Here is a 22,418-nt window from a genome sequence, read left to right as displayed (position 1 = left end):
TCTGTATGGAGTTTGCATGTTCTCCCCGTGTCCGCGTGGGTTTCCTCCGGGTGCTCCGGTTTCCCCCACAGTCCAAAGACATGCAGGTTAGGTTAACTGATGACTCTAAATTGAGCGTAGGTGTGAATGTGAGTGTGAATGGTTGTCTGTGTCCATGTGTCAGCCCTGTGATGACCTGGCGACTTGTCTAGGGTGTACCCTGCCTTTCACCCGTAGTCAGCTGGGATAGGCTCCAGCTTGCCTGCGACCCTGTAGAAGGATAAAGCAGCTAGAGATAATGAGATGAGATTTAACTGGCATTTCTGAATGTAACTCTGTATTGTAGCTTGATAAAGGTTTGCCAAAGTGCTCCCAAGCCCATTATATCAGCTATAGGTGAATGACGGTTCTTGATGCAGTGCTGTCTGAGGGATCAGAGATCACGGGTGTTCAGATTAGGCTTGAGCCCTTGCCCTTTACACACCAAAATTCCTCCAGCTTCCTTGAATTGTTTAATGTAATGCACCATAGAGGGTGAAATATCCAAATCCCTTCATATCTTTCTTTGAGGAACATTGTTTTAAAATATTTCAATAATTTTCTCACACATTTGTTGACAAACTGCAGATCCTCGGCCCATCTTTGCTCCTTAAAGACTTGGCCTTTCCTGGGCACTGATTTTGTACCAAATCATGATTACAATCATCTGTTGACATCACCTGTTTCGAATCACATCATTATTTAACTGTTTTACCTCATTACTAGCCCTATTTGCCCTGTCCCAACTTTTTTTGGAATGTATTGCAAGTCTGAAACCCAGAAATGGATGTATATTAACAAATGAAATGAAGATGACCAACAAAACATGAAATATCTTGGGTTCATTCTGTCTACAAGGAAATACAAGTCAAAGTACATTTAGAAATCACTGCTTTCTTTTTTTATTTGCATTCTCTGTACTGTCCCAATTTTTTTCTAATTTGGGTTGTATTATTATTATTATTATTATTATTATTATTATTATAAACACACATTTGCATGCAGTCAATATGCATTAACAACATTTACCTTTATAGCATATGGGTTATAATGGTGTAAAAGATGTGATAAATTAATAAAATAAAATCACATGTAATAATGTAATGTATGTATCTCGAAACCTACAGTTTCCAGTTTCAACATCATAAGCTATTTTGCAATGAACTGGGTGGAGTAATATTAGCTTGGGTGTGTGTTTCAGTTTATAGGTATTATCTTACCTTCATAGTCCATAGCGTGAAGCATATAGTTCAAAGCCTTTCACCAGCTTGCTAGAAGGAGCTTTTATGATAAAAGTCACTGACATTCATCTTCGGGAGCTCTTCCAGACACTGACTGTAAAATACCACAATTACTACTGTAGTGAATGAACCAGAAATGCAGGAACTGTGGAAAATATACTATATGGGGCGTGTCAGCACAAAATGGGTCCATTTGATTTAAATGTTAAAAGCTGTTTTATTGGGTATTTTAAATCTACAGTTAACTGTCTTTAAAATAAGGGGTCATTTTTTAAATTTGGTGCAGCCAAACTGGTGAAATTAGCAAAATTGTGTCAGGCATCATCTTCTTCTTCTTCTTCTTCTTCTTCTTCTTCTTCTCCTTAAGAGAGAACCAAGTTTGGAGAAAATCAGATGTAAAATTTGTGATGTGTCAATTTAAATTAATGCATAACTCACATATATTTGGCCTACAAAGTCATATTTATAGGATAATTTGCTGTATAATATTTTGATGACAGATACATTGTAGATTAAGGAACATATTTAATGCAAACATTCGAAAGGCACTCAACATCAGGTGGGTCATTTCTTGATGCACTCTCCTTTCACATCACAATATCACAATAAAATTTTGCCACACTGGACTCATTTTGTGATAAGACACCCCATATGTTGAGTTCTTCCACTCCAACCTTGGCAAACCATGTCTTCATGGAGCTCGCTTTGTGCACAGGAGCATTGTCATGCTGGAACATGTTTGGGCCTCTGAGTTCCACTGAAGGGAAACTGTAATACTACAGCATATAGTGACGTTTTATACAACTGTGTGATTAAAAATTTGTGGTAACAGCTTGGGGAAGAACCACAACTTTTCAGACTCTTCATCTATTAATAGATATATGATCAGTACACAGTGTGTGTGTGTATATTAGTGCTGTCAAGCGATTAAAATATTTAATCGCGATTAATGTCGCGACTGTCATAGTTAACTCGCGATTAATCGCAATTTAATCGCACATTTCTGTCACATGAAAAACCATTGTAATTCTCTTACCAGCATAAAAAGTGAATGGGCTTGCTTTGTACCAATGTTTTTTTTGTATTATTATTGCAGAGCATAACACGTCTTGTCACAGCCACTGACATCCATAACTTCCATATGGAGCACTTGCATGTGACGTCACAGCCGATCCAGATTGTGACAGACGCCATCTTGTCGGTCAAACGCCATATTCCGCCTTCTACTTCTACTTCTGGTTCTACTTCTGCTTTTACTTCTACCTTTTCTTCTGGAAAACCCTACTATAGACCCTTCCTGCATGACATCACCGCGCCGCGAGATTTCGGTAGTCGCCATATTGGAAGACCAAGTACACATCTATGCAAGTACATACATACATAAAACAAACTACACCTGAAATGTAGCCAGGGCCGGTTCTGCCCTAATCTGGACCCGGGTGCAACATCGCGCAAATCCCCCCCCCCCCCCCCCCCAAAAAAAAAAAAAACACACCAGTCTAAATCAGGACAACCAGTGTTCGAACTACAGGGGTACTCGGGGGATCCGAGATCCCCTGAAACAGACATGAGATCCCTTGAAAACATGATTTGGGAAATGTTGGGGGGGTCTCTAAAATATTGGCAAAATTATGTTTATTGACATAGCAATCGTGTGTAACGGGAAGCATTTGCATATCCGAAGTGTTGTGTTTACATCAAAGATAAAATAAACCGATATGACAACGACTGCTGCTGCCAGGTTGGTTGTTGAGTAGCCTGACTGTTTTTTTTGTTCTTGCGTGTGGTATCATTGTTGACGCGAGGTTGTTTTTTGAACATGCCAATGCGGACACGATTTCCCCTGATGAGTTATGACTTCAGACGCGATGCGTGTGTGGAGGTGTGGAGTCCACGTGATATGTGCGTAAGATAGGCTTCTCATGTGTTTGGAGATCCGCACTCCGAGACAAGCGCAAGCACCCCCCCCAGGGAAAAAAAGGGACCCCCCGAAAATATCGGCATAGTTCGAACACTGAGGACAACCATCACATAACTATAACTATAAACATTTTATATCAACTATTTTAACTAAATGGGCTATAATAAATAAGCCTGCAGGCAGCCACAGCGGGCTGCCTCAGAAAAGTAACCATTCAATGACACAACTGAAAGCCTGCAGCCACGGCGGGCTGCCTCAGAAAAGTAACCATTCAATGACACAACTGAAAGCCTGCAGCCACGGCGGGCTGCCTCAGAAAAGTAACCATTTGTCCTACCTTAAGTCGTTTTGCTTTTTCTGCCTCCTTTTTTGTATTTTCGACCCTGCGTTTATTTTCTTTCCTTTTCTGAAAACCCGATTTGTGTCCAGACATTTTGTTCTGCTACCAACGAACTAACTCGTCAGGTCTCGTCTCTCGAGTCCGCAATGAAGGGCAACAATTGATACATTTTTACAAACAGCCAATAGGGAGGTTGCAACGTTCAGGCTCTCCTTTGCTCACAGACATTCAGTAATGCACTTATTCTCTGTCTCCTGGCAGAAAGCTCCTTGGTTTGCTTGTGTCTCAATCACAGCTGGTATTCTGTGGTATTATTTCCCCCTAATCACGAGTTTGTTGGTCTTCCAATATGGCGCAGGGTTTGTTTACTTCCGGTTTCCGGTGACGTCAGTGGGAAGGGTCTATATACAATTCTACTACAACGGTTGCGGCTACAAGCTCTCCCTACCTGTGCACGTTTTTTATGTTTTTTGTGTGTTGTTCATCTGTACCGGACTTCAATATCCACTACAACTGTATGGACTTACTGGACATTGGTTTCCAGCAGAAAATGACGGTTTGTAGCGATTTCCATCGCATGCACAACATTCCGGACGAGATAGCTAGACCAGCGGGGTCTCCGTGGATTGTTATTGGAAGCAAAGTGAAGGAGGCGGCGCCGGGAGCGGAAGCAAAAGCGAGGCTGCAGAGCCGGCCTGTTGACTAAGCTCAGAAAACAGCCACTCAAGTCTCCACTGCCAAGCCTCTACCTCTCCAATGCCAGATCCATGGTAAACAAAACTGACGATTTGGAATTACAGCTGGAATTACCTTATTCTATTCTATAATCGGCTGGTCAGTGCTATACTCAATACTTAAGTGACTTACCCATCCAATGAGGATTCTTGTTTACAAGATGCCACATCTGAGTCGCTGACAAATCCTGAATTTCTGTAAAGATAACTGTCCAGAGATTTATAAGCACACAGTGCTTCACCACTGAACAGCAAGGGAAAGTTAATGAGGTAATTATACACATCTGGGTATTCCACCTCTGGCAGTTCAAAATCCGGTCGTGAAAACTCCGTCCGGTAAGCCATAAGGGTCACTAATCTGTAGATCGTTTATTTTAGACATATATCTAGTTATCTGTTCATTAGAAAAATGAGCCGTGTAGTCCGTCGGTTGAAATTGATCCATTCTGTACACGAGTGCAGCAGTATTCAGCTGTGTTTTTTACCGACAAGATGGTGGCTGTGCACTTTCCGGTCACGTGACTGCAAGATCTCTATTAGATGAGAAAACCAAGGGATGAAAAAGTGCATATCACTGTGAAAAAAAAAGTTTTATTTTACTCTTCATTAGTTTCTTTTGAAGAGAAGTATTTGCCATAAAAGAAGAAAAAAATAGATAACAAAAATAAAAACATTCATCATATGTTCAAAAACGTTCATCATAGTGTGGCACTGTATTATCTAATTCTCACTGCTTATAACTATACACCTACCCGGTGGAGATGAGCTGGGAAACTGAAGACTGAAGGAACAGTATTGAAAAGTATTTTTCCAGTCTCACCTGTGAAAGGTAATCCCATGTGATCTCGTTTGGACGGTAAACCTGTTGGTACAGTTAAACGCAGCACATGAATGAGGCATCTTTATTCTCGGCTACTGTCTAGACGCTATACCAGAGACGGTTGAAGAATCTCCACTTTGCCCCATTCAATATGGCGGTGAGGATGTTTATATGTCTATGCCTTTCTCCATCACTCACACGTACTCTTATTGAAGCAGCGCGCGACAAGCCTCAACAGGAACTACGGGTGACTCGCAGGGCCAAATTAGAATTTGCGTTAACGGCACTATTTTTTTTAATCGCGATAAATTGAGATCGTGTTAACTTTGACAGCACTAATATCTCATCTCATCTCATTATCTCTAGCCGCTTTATCCTTCTACAGGGTCGCAGGCAAGCTGGAGCCTATCCCAGCTGACTACGGGCGAAAGGCGGGGTACGCCCTGGACAAGTCGCCAGGTCATCACAGGGCTGACACATAGACACAGACAACCATTCACACTCACATTCACACCTACGGTCAATTTAGAGCCACCAGTTAACCTAACCTGCATGTCTTTGAACTATGGGGGAAACCGGAGCACCCGGAGGAAACCCACGCGGACACGGGGAGAACATGCAAACTCCACACAGAAAGGCCCTCGCCGGCCCCGGGGCTCGAACCCGGACCTTCTTGCTGTTATATATATATATATATATATATATATATACACACACACTAGTATACATACCTGAAGTTATATAATTGATTGTGATGTGTGCCTACTAAGTTTTCATTTTGCAGTTGTGCCTATAAACCACTATTATGCTGTATGTACTGTATACACTCACTGGCCACTTTAATAGGAACTTGTTCTTGATTCTAAGATTCCTGTTCTTGGCTGCAGGAGTGGAACCCAATGTGTTGTTCTGCTGTTGCATGCTGAGATGCTTTTCTGCTCACCACGGTTGTAAAGAGTGATACAGAACTGTTGCTCACGCAATGTTTTTTGTTTTTCGCACCATTCTGTGTAAACTCTAGAGACTGTTGTGTATGAAAACCCCAGGAGATCAGCAGTTTCTGAAATACTCAAACCAGTCCATCTGACCCAAACCAACACCCATGCCACAGTGAAAGAAAGTCACACTTTGAGATCACAATTATTCCCATTCTGATGTTTGAATATTGTGAACATTAACTGAAGCTCTTGATTTGTATCGGCATGATTTGATGCATTGTGCTGCTGTCAAGGGATCGGCTGATTAGAGAACTGCATCAAACAGCAGGTGGATGGGTGTTCCTAATAAAGTGGCTGGTGAGTGTATATGCTGTGTAATTGAGAATTTAGTCGTTTGGGTAGATAAAAAGAAGAATTTCCATTTAAGAACGTGGTCACTGACATTCATACTTGCTGATCTTTATGTGAATTTATCAGTAACAAACTTTCCATTTCACCCTTTTCATACGACTCTTTATAACAATTCAAGTATTAGCTTTTAATAACTCCAGACTGAGATGTGTAGCCGGAAAGTGTTATAGAGGGGATAGCTAAATTATATTCCATTTATCAAAGAGCAGCAAGAAATGTGAAGGTTCAAATATTCTCCACACTTGAGTCATAATATATCTTTGCTTTTCATATCTGTATATCAGCTATCTTGGATCAGAATTACTTTAAGAGTGTGAGTGAAGAATGCCCTCTCGCCCGCTCGCCTCTAACTCTCTGAAGAGCAATGAGATGGAGGGTAGAAACCTGCCGAGCTCCACTTACATGTATCCTGCATATTCGCAAAGCTTCGCTCACCTTTAAGTGTACTTCATCATATGAGACCAACAGATATAATAATATCCAGATTCTGCAAGGTGAGACGTGTTATCAGTAGGTTCTCATTCTCTTTGCCCATCAACACACGGGTATGAGATATAGCCTTCATTCCTACAGAGAGAAGGACCTTATTAATGTGTTAATTTACAGGAGCGCATTAGTGTTCTGGGTTTAGGAGACCATCATTTTAAGATCAAAGGAAGATGAGGCTAGACGAAACCATTTCTATAATGATGGGGATCAAATACGAAGCATGAATTATTAATCATAAGCGTTTTGGTCCCAAATGCCTGACAGGAAAAAGGCACTGTGGCTAACACAATCCCAATCTCATTTATTTTTGTGGAAACGTTATTGGACTATGTACTTGAGACAAATGGTACTTCAAAAGGAAACATGGTGAAATGAGGACGCTTATGACCTGAACCCGAGCACTTATGCCCGGTAACAAAAAAGAACTAAAAGATGTCAGGCTGTTCAGTTCCTCCGTTGGATTTTTTCTTTAGTACTTTAATCATTTTCCTTAATCTGCGGTACTTCTCAGACTTTGAGAAGCTGGAGCATTAACAAGGAACGGAGACACTATGTTGGTAGTTTTTGTTGCAGTGACATGTCACAAGTTATATTTTGAGCTGAATACTGATTTATTTATTTATTTTTACACAAATGGTATTGTTTTGACAATTGAGGCTGCATTTCATAATTTCACTAAATAGCCATCGATTTATAAATGACAGCGAACAGAGGCTCAAACTGGCCATTCTGACTGCTACGAGTTCACCTGGGGAGGATGTATTAAATCCCACACAACATATTGTGCTGCAAATGGCTGGCTGCGGGAGGGTGAAGTACATCACCTCAAGCTGCACAAAATGCTATTTAAACCTTCCTATCTGCCATTAACTCTTTCTTTTTTTTTTCAAATGACACCGAGGGATGTACATTCTATAGCATCATTACAGGACTGTCTCTTATCTTGTATCTTGTCAGCAAAGACATAAATTAATCTTTTAGAGATCAGGCTTAGATTTCTTATAATTTCAAAATTTTTTTATTCATTTTCACACACACTGAACACCCATACTCCAAAATAAAACAACCACATTATACAGTCAGCTCAGTATAACAAATCATGGATGGATTTAAATTTCTAATTGATATTTTCAAAATCGTACGTTCATGTAAATATTGATAACCTGCTCATGCTAAAAATGATCAATAATCATTATTGTGCTGAGGAAAGTGGGCTTGATTGCTCAACTGGCAGATATGTATGTAACTGATACATAGCTGTGTGAACAGGTTCTAAGCTGGAGTTACTGCTGAAATGATTCGGGTCATCTCATCTCATTATCTCTAGCCGCTTTATCCTGTTCTACAGGGTCGCAGGCAAGCTGGAGCCTATCCCAGCTGACTACGGGCGAAAGGTGGGGTACACCCTGGACAAGTCGCCAGGTCATCACAGGGCTGACATATAGACACAGACAACCATTCACACTCACACCTACGGTCAATTTAGAGTCACCAGTTAACCTAACCTGCATGTCTTTGGACTGTGGGGGAAACCGGAGCACCCGGAGGAAACCCACGCGGACACGGGGAGAACATGCAAACTCCGCACAGAAAGGCCCTCGCCGGCCACGGGGCTCGAACCCGGACCTTCTTGCTGTGAGGCGACAGCGCTAACCACTACACCACCATGCCACCCTGATTCGGGTCATGTTCTATTAAAAACAAAGGCTAAACACTTGATGTGGGTGTGTAGAAATAGTTTAAGGTGGGTGGAGCACAGAAGCATGGCAGGCCAGAACTAAATTCTCACAAACTCCTTTTATTGCACGTTTCAGTGTCTTATATTTCGCTCGCCCCCCCCCCCACACACACACATGCACATGCACACAAGTGTCCAGGTTGGGGAGAAGCTCCCTTCCTCTGCTCTCCCTCTCCTCTTATAGGGTGCGATCACTGGGGAAGACACACAAACACAGGTTAATTCCCATCAGGTGCAGTGATTCTGCCACTTACCTTCCCTGACTCCGCCCTCCATTCACAGACCGATGCTTGACCACGCCCCCGCTGCCACAGGGTGGTATGTTTCTGCCTTTATGATTTACAATGATCACAACAACTGACATTGGGGTTTTAGATCCTGGAATTATTAATTGTGTTATTGCAAGGCAAATCTATCTATCTATCTATCTATCTATCTATCTATCTATCTATCTATCTATCTATCTATCTATCTATCTATCTACGATATTACATGGTGGCATGAAGATATGAAATTTATCTTCAAGTAGTGAATGTATTCATGAATGAGTGACATGAATGAGTGAAAATATTTTAAACATGAGAAGATAAACTTCATATCTTCACACAGCCATGTAATGTTCTTTATATTATATGGACACATCCACAAAAAAATGCAAAATAATTTTAATTTTCACCATTTTGACAATGCACATCTAGTCTGCAGGAAAACACTAGACATGACATCATTGGAGTGAAATGTCAGGAATTATTATACACACAGGACACATTTTCAATGGAATAAAAGCACGTGTTCTATTCCCTTCTAGCGGGTTTCATTCATTTGGTTTGATAGCATGCAATATTGCTAGCACATCGCGTATCCTACGTGTATTACGTCACTCTGCCCAATGGAGAATGAGCGTTGAATATGGTTTACAAGATTGCATGGTTGTCAAGACAACATGACATCACACATCGGAGCTGATATGAATATCCAATGAGAAAGTGTTCTGCTGCGCATGCACAGAAGCATTTATTTATTCACCAGGAAAGAGAAAGGCACATTAGAGCTGGGACTTCAGCTCAGCCAAAACTTAGCCAGACACCAAAAAAAATCAACAGGGCAAAGGATTTTGCAAGGGATTAGCGGCAGGGTGCCAGGTTGCTCCGCTGTGTGTAGTTATCGATGTTGATTTTAAAAGTAACTAAGTAAATTACACAGGGAAATGAATACTTAAATCTGAGTGAAAAATACTGTAGCGAGCGTGAGTGGAAGAAGAGTCCAGAGACAGAAATCTTAGTTTCTCAGTCGTTAGCCTGTGCTACTTGCTCTCGATAGCACTGGCTTGACTGCTTTATTAGCATTCGCTAACACTACTGATGAACGCTACACCAGCTGGAAGGTGACTTCACTGCTGCACTGACAGTGATGACTCACAGTTACTGTAAGCTTGCGTTGGCCTTCAAGAAAGCCGAGAGCGATACATTTTTGGTCCCGCCCACTAAAACTCAAAATGTGATTGGTTAATTTATCTGTCACTTCCTACATAAACATACACTGCCATGGCCTTCTGTCCCGGTAATGAAGTCCTAACCAATGAGTGAGCAGCTCTAAACTCTTCTCAGCCCAGAGACAACAAATAAAAAAATCTCATTGGACAACTCTATTTTAATGTTTTCAGGACAGTAATCCTTTTATTTCTGAAGCTAATTTGATAGAAAATGAGGCCAAATTAGAATTAGAAGAGAATAATTATAATGAACTTATGAAAGAATGAAAGAAATTAAATATAACATTTGAAATGCTGATACATTTGGGCCATCTCTGAAGGTCTAGAAGGCCCTGACAGTTCCCCTCTGTTTACAAGAGAAAAACATATCAACAGACTTTGAAAAACTGGAAAAGAGTGTGTGTATGTATAATAATAATAATAATAATAATAATAATAATAATAATAATAATAATAATAATAATATTGGCTGGCTTTTTTCATGGCATATCAGATATATTCCATTCAGCTAGCATGATTTTGGACTTGTTCAATATCATGCTACCTGAATGGAATATATCTGATATACCATGAAAAAAAGCCAGCCAATATTATTTAAATGTCACTCAGATCTGTGATGTACAGTGGTGCTTGAAAGTTTGTGAACCCTTTAGAATTTTCTATATTTCTGCATAAATATGGCCTAAAACATCATCAGATTTTCACACAAGTCCTAAAAGTAGATAAAGAGAACCCAGTTAAACAAATGAGACAAAAATATTATACTTGGTCATTTATTTATTGAGGAAAATGATCCAATATTACATATCTGTGAGTGGCAAAAGTATGTGAACCTCCAGGATTAGCAGGTAATTTGAAGGTGAAATGAGAGTCAGGTGTTTTCAATCAATGGGATGACAATCAGGTGTGAGTGGGCATCCTGTTTTATTTAAAGAACAGGGCTCTATCAAAGTCTGATCTTCACAACACATGTTTGTGGAAGTGTATCATGGCACGAAGAGAGGAGATTTCTGAGGACCTCAGAAAAAGCGTTGTTGATGCTCATCAGGCTGGAAAAGGTTACAAAACCATCTCTAAAGAATTTGGACTCCACCAATCCACAGTCAGACAGATTGTGTACAAATGGAGGAAATTCAAGACCATTGTTACCCTCCCCAGGAGTGGTCGACCAACAAAGATCACTCCAAGAGCAAGGCGTGTAATAGTCGGCAAGGTCACAAAGGACCCCAGAGTAACTTCTAAGCAACTGAAGGCTTCTCTCACATTGGCTAATGTTAATGTTCATGAGTCCACCATCAGGAGAACACTGAACAACAATGGTGTGCATGGCAGGGTTGCAAGGAGAAAGCCACTGCTCTCCAAAAAGAACATTGCTGCTCATCTGCAGTTTGCTAAAGATCATGAGGACAAGCCAGAAGGCTAATGGAAAAATGTTTTGTGGACGAATGAGACCAAAATAGAACTTTTTGGTTTAAATGAGAAGCGTTATGTTTGGAGAAAGGAAAACACTGCATTCCAGCATAAGAACCTTATCCCATCTGTGAAACATGGTGGTGGTAGTATCATGGTTTGGGCCTGTTTTGCTGCATCTGGGCCAGGATGGCTTACCATCATTGATGGAACAATGAATTCTGAATTATACCAGTGAATTCTAAAGGAAAAGGTCAGGACATCTGTCCATGAACTGAATCTCAAGAGAACGTGGGTCATGCAGCAAGACAACGACCCTAAGCACACAAGTCATTCTACCAAAGAATGGTTAAAGAAGAATAAAGTTACTGTTTTAGAATGGCCAAGTCAAAGTCCTGACCTTAATCCAATTGAAATGTTGTGGAAGGACCTGAAGCGAGCAGTTCATGTGAGGAAACCCACCAACATCCCAGAGTTGAAGCTGTTCTGTACGGAGGAATGGGCTAAAATTCCTCCAAGCCGGTGTGCAGGACTGATCAACAGTTACCGGAAACGTTTAGTTGCAGTTATTGCTGCACAAGGGGGTCACACCAGATACTGAAAGCAAAGGTTCACATACTTTTGCCACTCACAGATATGTAATATTGGATCATTTCCCTCAATAAATAAATGACCAAGTATAATATTTTTGTCTCATTTGTTTAACTGGGTTCTCTTTATCTACTTTTAGGACTTGTGTGAAAATCTGATGATGTTTTAGGTCATATTTATGCAGAAATATAGAAAATTCTAAAGGGTTCACAAACTTTCAAGCACCACTGTATTTCGTATGAAAAATGTGAGTTTTTCAACATGAGAAGATAAACTTCATATCTTCAAGCCAACATGTGATTTTCTTTTTATTATATCGACACATTCACAAACGGCTACACAGTGGTGTAGTGGTTAGCGCTGTCGCCTCACAGCAAGAAGGTCCGGGTTCGAGCCCCGGGGCCGGCGAGGGCCTTTCTGTGCGGAGTTTGCATGTTCTCCCCGTGTCTGTGTGGGTTTCCTCCGGGTGCTCCGGTTTCCCCCACAGTCCAAAGACATGCAGGTTAGGTTAACTGGTGACTCTAAATTGACCGTAGGTGTGAATGTGAGTGTGAATGGTTGTCTGTGTCTATGTGTCAGCCCTGTGATGACCTGGCGACTTGTCCAGGGTGTACCCCACCTTTCGCCCGTAGTCAGCTGGGATAGGCTCCAGCTTGCCTGCGACCCTGTAGAACAGGCTAAAGCGGCTAGAGATAATGAGATGAGATGAGACATTCACAAACAAAAAGTACCCAAATTTATCAAAACAATTCATTGATTTCCTCATGAGTGACAGGTCATGATTTTGGTTCTCCATGTCCTGGATGGAGCTCGTATGAAAAATACAAGCTCTTTTATGGACAATATTTTAGTGGGCATATTTCCCAGTAAAACACTTGTGTCCATAAAATATACTACACTACATAAAGTACCAGTCAAATGTTTGTACACCCCTATTCTACTCATTCATAGGTTTTTTTTCTGTATTTTGACTATCTTCTATATTGTAGAACAGTGATGAAGACATCATAACTATGAAATAAAATATGGAACATATATGGAATTATAAATGTGTTATAAAACTAAATATGTTTGATATTTTAGATTCTTCAAAGTATCCACCTTTTCCCTTGATAACGCTTTGTACACTAGCCCTATTCCACACCACAACTGTAGTAATCTATATTATGTCAGGAACCGCTCAATTAAGTAAATAGAAATGACATCCATCACTACTTTAAGACATGAAGTGACTTTTAATTAATCATAAAAATAATAATGACAATTCAAAAACATTGAATTAGGAGGTGTGTCCAAACTTTTGACTGGTACTGTACATATACATAATTTAATATGTTGTGAATAATTCCAGGACCACCCCATACTTTTCCTCCCTGTCCAGTGATTTATTTATGTGTTCTTTCTATTGCAGCTGCTCCTTCTGCCAGGCTGTGTGGCTGGATGAATCCATCATGTCTTGCTGTCTGGTACACCCAGTATAACTATCTCTCTATAGCATACGTAGCATGTTGCTGAAGAAATAGACAGCGATGCCCAGTGGTCAGGAGTGCTTATGGAAGGCGCCACCATGGGTGACTCAGACTGCTTGATTTACACTCCATACAGCCGCCTGGGGGAGACTGTCATTGTGACACAACACTATTATCTTTTATGCACCATAATGTGTAACATCTAAGGATGCATGAAGGAGAGTGGGAGAAAAGAGAGGAAATTTAAATATGACTGCTGTGTTAAAAGCAGAATTGCTTTTCTTCATGTTGGAAAGGAAAAAAAATGCACGGAGAAGAAAATGAGATACACAGATGTAGGTTCAGACATGACCAGAGAGAAAAGCATGCTGAGAATATGCACACAGTGAACAGAGTTTCATCAAGGTGAAATTTGGGATGTACCTTTGAAGTGAATCACAGTGACATGGTGCGGTCGTTCTTATCCATAAAAATAAAACATTTTTAATTGAAATCTTCATTTATCAACTTGAGGACTTCTTCTGCACCATAAAACAGGGGTGACGGAAGCAGGGCATTGAAATCATTACATAATTAGGTATATTAAGTAGGTAATACATTCTGAGCCCAGGGGACGGCCGCGTCTTCTGCTTTTTGTACACTGCATTTCTTTTTTAAATGACATATTTTTGTTCTTGCAAAGAATAGATAAGGCTAATTGGACAGTTGAGAGGCTTATGAAAGGAAGGTATTGCTCGTGTTGCTTTTCATTCAGGACGTGGTTGGAATTCATATGTAAGGCCTGTTCCTTTCAGGCTTGTTGAAATTCAACAATGTGACCTTGCAGGATATTTCTTCCACTTTGTCTAGCAGACTCCTTCACTCTTGTTATGCTTCCACTTGACAGTGAGAAATGAGACTGGAAATACACATACACACTATGACACGGAGCAAGATGTAGCAGCTGTATGCATGGGAACACATCACATTATGAATTGTCGATCAAGCTGTACTTGTCAAGCTCTCAATGCAAGATTAACCATCATGTAAGCAGCTCAGAAGACCCTATGAAGACCTTCCTGCTTGAATGGTCCCAGACAGCATTAACTTGCAGTGGCACATTTCTGAACCTTATTACACCTCGCTGTTGGAATAGCTGCGTTTGATACATTCAAGAGGAGCAGGTTCTGTCTTACTGGACACAGATCTCCAATATATTCATCTCAGGAAAGCGCAAGCAGGCACACATTGTTTTATTTATGGAATTTATACTCAGCATCTTACACTACAGAGATGCAAGTCTAAATCAGCTCTTGCAATCTGAGGAGCAATCAAGTATTCCTGCCTATGCACTGTGTGCTATGTGCTATCTCTACTGACTGCTTCTGAAAGCAAGAGTGTAGACTGTGTAACACACTGTGCAGACAAAAAACATACCAGACTGACACAATAAGTGTTGTACCATTTGATCACCCATTCTATGCTGACCACAGTGAGGATAATACAGTTCCTTTAACAGCAAACATGAACAGCCCCATTAATCTGATGGTAGCCAGTGGGTCATAACATCGGAAGACCTTCTTAACCTACTGTGTACTGTTGTTCATCCTTTGGTTTCCAAAGATGACCATGTCCACTAGTTAGGTTGAAGTTGATCTGCTGGGGACCCGAAAATGACTGATAAGACCAATCCCGGTGAGGAACCCTCTCCCACACATAGGGCACCACTGGATGTTTGGAGTGCGGGGGGTGCTGGATACTCTCACCTTGCGAACTTGTCGCTTTTCAACAGCCATGGAGGTGCATCTCTTTTCTGCTGCTTTAGCTCCTTGCCAAATGAGACTGCACCAGGCTGGTCAGTCTGCTGCCAGAGACTCCCAGGACTCGATGTCAATTGAGAAGTTTTCAGGGGTATGCCGAGTATGGGGTGCCAGGTAGACAGGATAGCACCTATAGTGGGGGGCTTGCCGTGTCCATGTCAGGGCAGCTCGTTCGCTACTGGTTCACACCTGGCACTCAGCTCTCACCTGTGGCTCCTAGAACTGCTTGCATGCAGCAGTGCGCCACCTCCTGGGCAATGGCTTTGGCAGGTCGGCTAAACCAGGTGAGGGTAGCCATCAAGTCGTAGACTCTTGGTGATTCCTGGGGCTTGTCACCCCAAGCATGTGAAGACTGGATCCTCAGTGGACTGTGCAGAAGAAACCCAACCCTCATTGGTCACGGTTCAATGGACAAGAAGGCGACATCCAGCAACGCAGCTGGGGGACGCGCTTCTCAGAGCATGGTGAGACACCTAGGTTGTCCTGGTCATCCCGCTGCATCCCGGACTTTCCCCAGTCATCTCAGCCATGCCTCGCCACTGGACCAGGAAGTCAGGGGACGAGAGAGTGAGACTGGTGTCCTGCGCAGCCCTCCCTCACTATAATCCAAGTCCTACGCAAGTCATGTTCCTGGACTAACCCGCACTGTGTACTAATGTGTATCTGAACACATCTTGTTGTAATATTTTGTTGGCTGTACATAGCATGGCATTTTTTAAAATATTAAGAGCACAAACATCACAAACAAGCCTTTTCTCAATATTATCTTGTAAACACAGCTACAGCCTGCTCACATTTTCTTGTTTTTTTTTTCCAAGTCCTTCTTCAAGAGACACAATAAATCAATAGAGTTAATGTGACCCTGAACACACCAGACCTATTAAACCATTAATCACCCACCTGGATGCTGAATTTATACATATTTGTACATGTATCTCATTATTAATGAATATTAATGTACAGTATGTTGTCTTAATCTGACAGTATTCTGTTTTATTTACATTAGGGAAATGTCTAAAATGATGGTCAGTTTAGGTATTTAAATAAACCATGGACATACCTGAGCTTTGGTGGAGTGGATGAAATCAATAGCAATTTGCACTCACTGGCCACTTTAATAGGAACTTGTTCTTGATTCTAAGATTCCTGTTCTTGGCTGCAGGAGTGGAACCCAATGCGGTTTTCTGCTGTTGCATGCTGAGATGCTTTTCTGCTCACCATGGTTGTAATGAGTGATTATAGGTGTTACTATATCTTTCCTGGCAGCTCGAACCAATCTGGCCATTTTCCTCTGACCTCTCCTATCAACAAGGTGTTTGTTTCCACCCACAGAACTGTCGCTCACTCAGTGTTTTTTGTTTTTTGCACCATTCTGTGTAAACTCTAGAGACTGTTGTGTGTGAAAACCCCAGGAGATCAGCAGTTTCTGAAATACTCAAACCAGTCCATCTGGCTCAAACCAACACCCATACCACAGTGAAAGAAAGTCACACTTCGAGATCACAATTTTTCCCATTCTGAAGTTTGAAGTGAACATTAACTGAAGCTCTTGAGTTGTATCTGCATGATTTTATGCATTGTGCTGCTGTCAAGGGATCGGCTGATGAGATAATTGTATAAAACAGAAGGTGGATGTAGGGGTGTTACCTAATAAAGTGGCCAGAGAGTGTAAAATCAATATAGAATCAAGTATCCCAATTTTATTCACCTTCAATAATTAAATTAACCAAATAGAACATTAGCCTACTCTTTGTGGTGTACGACCAAACCTGGATAATTATGCTTCTCTGTACCTCACTTTCTGGGCAGTAATGCTTCTGGAAATGTCTTTATTTGTTGCACAGCATTTGAGTTTCTTTTGGGACTTAGTCCAGACCTTGTGTGGAGAGAGAATGCCACAGCAGGACTACAATTAACACATAAATTCTCATCAAATTTACTTCAGTTTCTGTCTCATTCACATCGGAGGAAGGTCAAATTGTGTCCTTGTTCCTGTCTGGTTACTATCTGTCTCTCAATAATACCCACCCTAATACTAAACATGAGCTTAATTAGAACATTAAATTACTTTAAAACCTCAATAAATCCTTACATTATGATCTAAAGCATTAATTTTACCTGAACTTCAAGTAATGTTATAAATAATGCCAGCAGTCCTGGTGACAGAACTGTGTGCAGAATACTAAGTTAGATGCACTGACGGAGAAGTTATAGAATAACTTCTAAGCACAGCTAGCAATGTAAGGTTATCTGGAATGGGAGCTACTTGGTTAAAGTCACGCTACAGTTCATTTGTATGTTGGACATTTGAGACGGGTGGCACGGTGGTGTAGTGGTTAGCGCTGTCGCCTCACAGCAAGAAGGTCCTGGGTTTGAGCCCCGTGGCCGGCGAGGGCCTTTCTGTGTGGAGTTTGCATGTTCTCCCCGTGTCCGCGTGGGTTTCCTCCGGGTGCTCCGGTTTCCCCCACAGTCCAAAGACATGCAGGTTAGGTTAACTGGTGACTCTAAATTGACCGTAGGTGTGAATGTGAGTGTGAATGGTTGTCTGTGTCTATGTGTCAGCCCTGTGATGACCTGGCGACTTGTCCAGGGTGTACCCCGCCTTTCGCCCATAGTCAGCTGGGATAGGCTCCAGCTTGCCTGCGACCCTGTAGAAGGATAAAGCGGCTAGAGATAATGAGATGAGATGAGATGAGACATTTGAGACACACTATCGCTCAAAAGACCCATCCACAAAGTAGATCACTGTCATACCTTATAACGAACAATGTTAGTTTTAGGAACTGATATCAGCATCCTGATTCATGATTTATTTCCACCAATATCAGCATAAATGCAAATGTTGAACCACTCACACAGTCCAAATTATTTACCTTCATCTTTAAATCAATCAAATTAGCACCCACTGAAGTGTAGACTTATATCTCTCTATTTATATTCCTCACTTTCTAACGTCATTGAAAAATCTAGAAATCTACACTCATCACTCACTTTATTAGGAACACCCCTACATTGCTGCTGTTTGATGCAGTTCTCTAATCAGCCGATCCCTTGACAGCAGCACAATGCATCAAATCATGCAGATGCAAATCAAGAGCTTTCAAATCAAGAAATTTCCTGAAGCATTACTGCCCAGAAAGTGACGTACAGCGAAGCATAATTATCCAGGTTTGGTCGTACACCACAAAGAGTAGGCTAACGTTCTATATTTGGTTAATTTAATTATTGAAGGTGAATAAAATTGGGATACTTGATTCTATATTGATTTTACACTCTCTGGCCACTTTATTAGGTAACACCCCTACATCCACCTTCTGTTTTATACAATTATCTCATCAGCCGATCCCTTGACAGCAGCACAATGCATAAAATCATGCAGATACAACTCAAGAGCTTCAGTTAATGTTCACTTCAAACTTCAGAATGGGAAAAATTGTGATCTTGAAGTGTGACTTTCTTTCACTGTGGCATGGGTGTTGGTTTGAGCCAGATGGACTGGTTTGAGTATTTCAGAAACTGCTGATCTCCTGGGGTTTTCACACACAACAGTCTCTAGAGTTTACACAGAATGGTGCAAAAAAAAAAAAAAACCCAAAAACATTGAGTGAGCGACAGTTCTGTGGATGGAAACAAACACCTTGTTGATAAGAGAGGTCAGAGGAAAATGGCCAGATTGGTTCGAACTGCCAGGAAAGATATAGCAACTCATATCATCACTCTTTACAACTGTGGTGAGCAGAAAAGCATCTCAGCATGCAACAGCAGAAAACCACACTGGGTTCCAGTCCTGCAGCCAAGAACAGGAATCTTAGAATTAAGAACAAGTTCCTATTAAAGTGGCCAGTGAGTGTATCTGTCCTCCAAGCAGACCAACAGACCTGGAGACCAATTCAGACCAAGGCTGAGACTATTTGGGGGAGATTATTACTTACAACTAATCTTAATTTCATTTCACTTAATGAAGTTATTAAGATACACTAAGATAGATTTAAACACTCGTTATGAATGTAACTCTGGTTCTGTGAACACTGCTTTAACACCTGGATATACTCTCATGCATGTGTGCATTATGACAAGACCTCCTACAAACTCATGTAATGACAGAGATGAAGTACACTGTAAAAAAAAATAGTTGAGAATACTTGAAATTTCAAGGCAACCGTCTGCATTAAGAATTTTATGTTTTGCCAACGATGTGCCCATGATAATCCAAACTATGATAAAACTGTTATCTTTATTAAGAATTCTTAATTAAGTCAATTTTCAATTCCTCATTCTGCCAACATAGATTTCTCTTTTTGCTGAACAGTGGCATTCACAGTAGTGCAAAAAGGCAATTGAGGTTATCACAATTTTTTTTTTTAGATTTTTTTAGGGCTTTTTTCACCTCTATTTGGATAGGACAGCATAGAGACAGGAAATGAGTGGGAGAGAGAGACGGGGAGGGATCGGGAAATGACCTTGGGTCGGAACCGAACCCAGGTCCCCGGATTTATGGTATGGCACCTTATCCACCTGAGCCACGACACCCCCAAGGTTATCACAATTTATCATTAAACTATACATGCCTTTTTTCATTGTTCTACACAATTACAAAAATTTTTAAAACCCACATCATGGGTGTGGCTCAGGTGGATAAGGCGCCATACCATAAATCCGGGGACCCAGGTTCGATTCCGACCCAAGGTCATGTCCCAATCCCTCCCCGTCCCGCTCATTTCCTGTCTCTACACTGTCCTATCCAAATAAAGGTGAAAAAAGCCCCCCAAAAAGTCTGATAACCTCAATTGCCTTTTTGTACTACTGTGAATGCCACTGTTCAGCAAAAAGAGAAATCTATGTTGGCAGAATGAGGAATTGAAAATTGACTTAATTAAGAATTCTTAATAAAGATAACAGTTTTATCATAGTTTGGATTATCATGGGCACATCATTGGCAAAACATAAAATTCTTAATGCAGACTGTTGCCTTGAAATTTCAAGTATTCTCAACTATTCTTTTTTTACAGTGTAGTTACTATTAATAGCCAATGTCAGGTACTACTTGGACACAGAAGGGAATGTTCTGAGGGTAGACCTTCATAGAACACTGCAGGGGTAATCACGTGGTTCACAAACCTGAGTGATGTAACCTTAGGCAGGAACCAAGGTTCGGCCATAAGGTCACTTTGGAATCATGTGGCATCCAAAGTATGCAGGGTAAGTTTATCACCAAGGCATGCAATTCTCTCACACTTCTTGCTGAAGTGATTGACACCCTCCTGAATGGGCCTGTGGAGAAAGAGAGAGAGGACTTGAAAGACTTCAATATGAGAGGGAGATCCCATGCTGGGTTTCTGGAGGTGTCCAGCTACTTTCAGAAATGCTGATATGAGTGTTTGATCTTCCAACAAGTTGCCATCTGCAACAGGTTTGACTTCTATATCTGCTGAGACCAATTAGCCAATCACAGACTAGTGCTTCCTGACCCAGAGGGCTCTTTGGGTCTGACAGGGAGATTTGTGCTTGACAGTGAGTTGGCAGTGGTAAAGTGGATTCTTGTGCTGCCTCACCAAAATTGGGGTCCTCATGCCACACTGTTGATTTGTGCACCTGACTGTCACTCTGTTGTGAATCAGGATGTCAGTATCTTAGAACAGGGAGGAAGTATCAGAGCGTCAGCCTTGGCTCTAGCAGGTTAATATGTTCTGATCTCAAATTAAGGGTCCATGTGTCCACTGTGACGCCACACTGCTCTGGTGAGGGAGGTGACCCAGATGAATGTCTTTGTCTGATGAGGCCCAGCTCTCTGACACACCCCTTTCATGAGAAGACTTCCTCTCTTCAGCAGTTCAGGGTCTCTACCACATTTACTGAGACGATCTATGTTTGTTGATCAAGTCTGGGTATCAGTCACAGGCTGGTGACCCATCTCTGCCAGCATATTTGGGCAAAATATCACCTACTGGCTAGAATCCTGAGCTACCAGGAGGGTTCTGCTGAAATCCACAGGTCCTTGAGCCAAGGGAGGTTTGCAGGTTGTTTCTGAGTCAATATGCTGAAGCTTTGGTAGGATGACTATGGAAGGAGAGAAGAACCTGAACTGGCTGTGTGGTTGCTGACTTAGAAGTTGCTGAATCTAGCATCTCGCTAGATTCTAGGTAGCTACAGGCTTGCAAGTCATGTGCGGCTTCAGCCCCAACATCAATGATTTTAGCTGAACCATTTCTGAAACAATGATCTCCACATACTCAGAAAAAAAGCCTTTAGATATTTTTGAGCATTTTTAGTTTTGTATGTTGGTCAGCTTGGTGTGGGCCTCCTAGTCACTCTCATCAAGTTAGCATATGCCTAGCTTCACATTTGGTACAGGAGATTCAGGCACTGGTTGCATAAGCAAAGATGGTTTCTGACTCGACAAAGATGCAGTCAGCAGTGTTAGGTGATGGAGAGGACGCCCTCTGGGGTATTAGTCCCATTAGTTCTATTTGATGGGGGGATAAAGTAAGGAAGCATCACTCCAAATCTGTATAATGGCTCAATGAATGTCCAGTCAGCAGTTGGACAGTGGAATGAAGCACACACTTAAGCTCCGAAAAAGGGAACACGCTTAAGAGTATAAAGGAGTTCAAAAATATTCTTGATAAAGTGGTTCGGGAACAGTCTAGGAACTTAGTAAGTATCTCCAATCTTGTCAGACATTACAGAAAGAGACTCAATGCTGTAATTTATAAAATATAAGTTTTATGGATCGTGTTTTGAAAATGTTTTATTTTTAGAAAGCGATTTCTCTACTTTGATTTCAGCATATCTGGAATTATATTAGCTATACCTCTACATACATCCCTAGTCAGATTAGCTGAAACAGAATATGTCTTTGGAAGTATTGTATATATGGAAGCAGCTGGGTTGAGCCAGGGAACGAGAATTCACTGTTCTCTTGATGTTCTGTAGTTTTAATGTGGAAATGCTTTTAAATACTTTCAGTCAAGACAATAGTGCTAAGGTTTTGTTTGTTGTTTGACTTT

The sequence above is a fragment of the Neoarius graeffei genome, chromosome 16, assembly GCF_027579695.1.
Source record: "Neoarius graeffei isolate fNeoGra1 chromosome 16, fNeoGra1.pri, whole genome shotgun sequence".
NCBI lineage: Eukaryota > Metazoa > Chordata > Actinopteri > Siluriformes > Ariidae > Neoarius > Neoarius graeffei.
Note: the sequence above shows the minus strand (reverse complement) of the source record.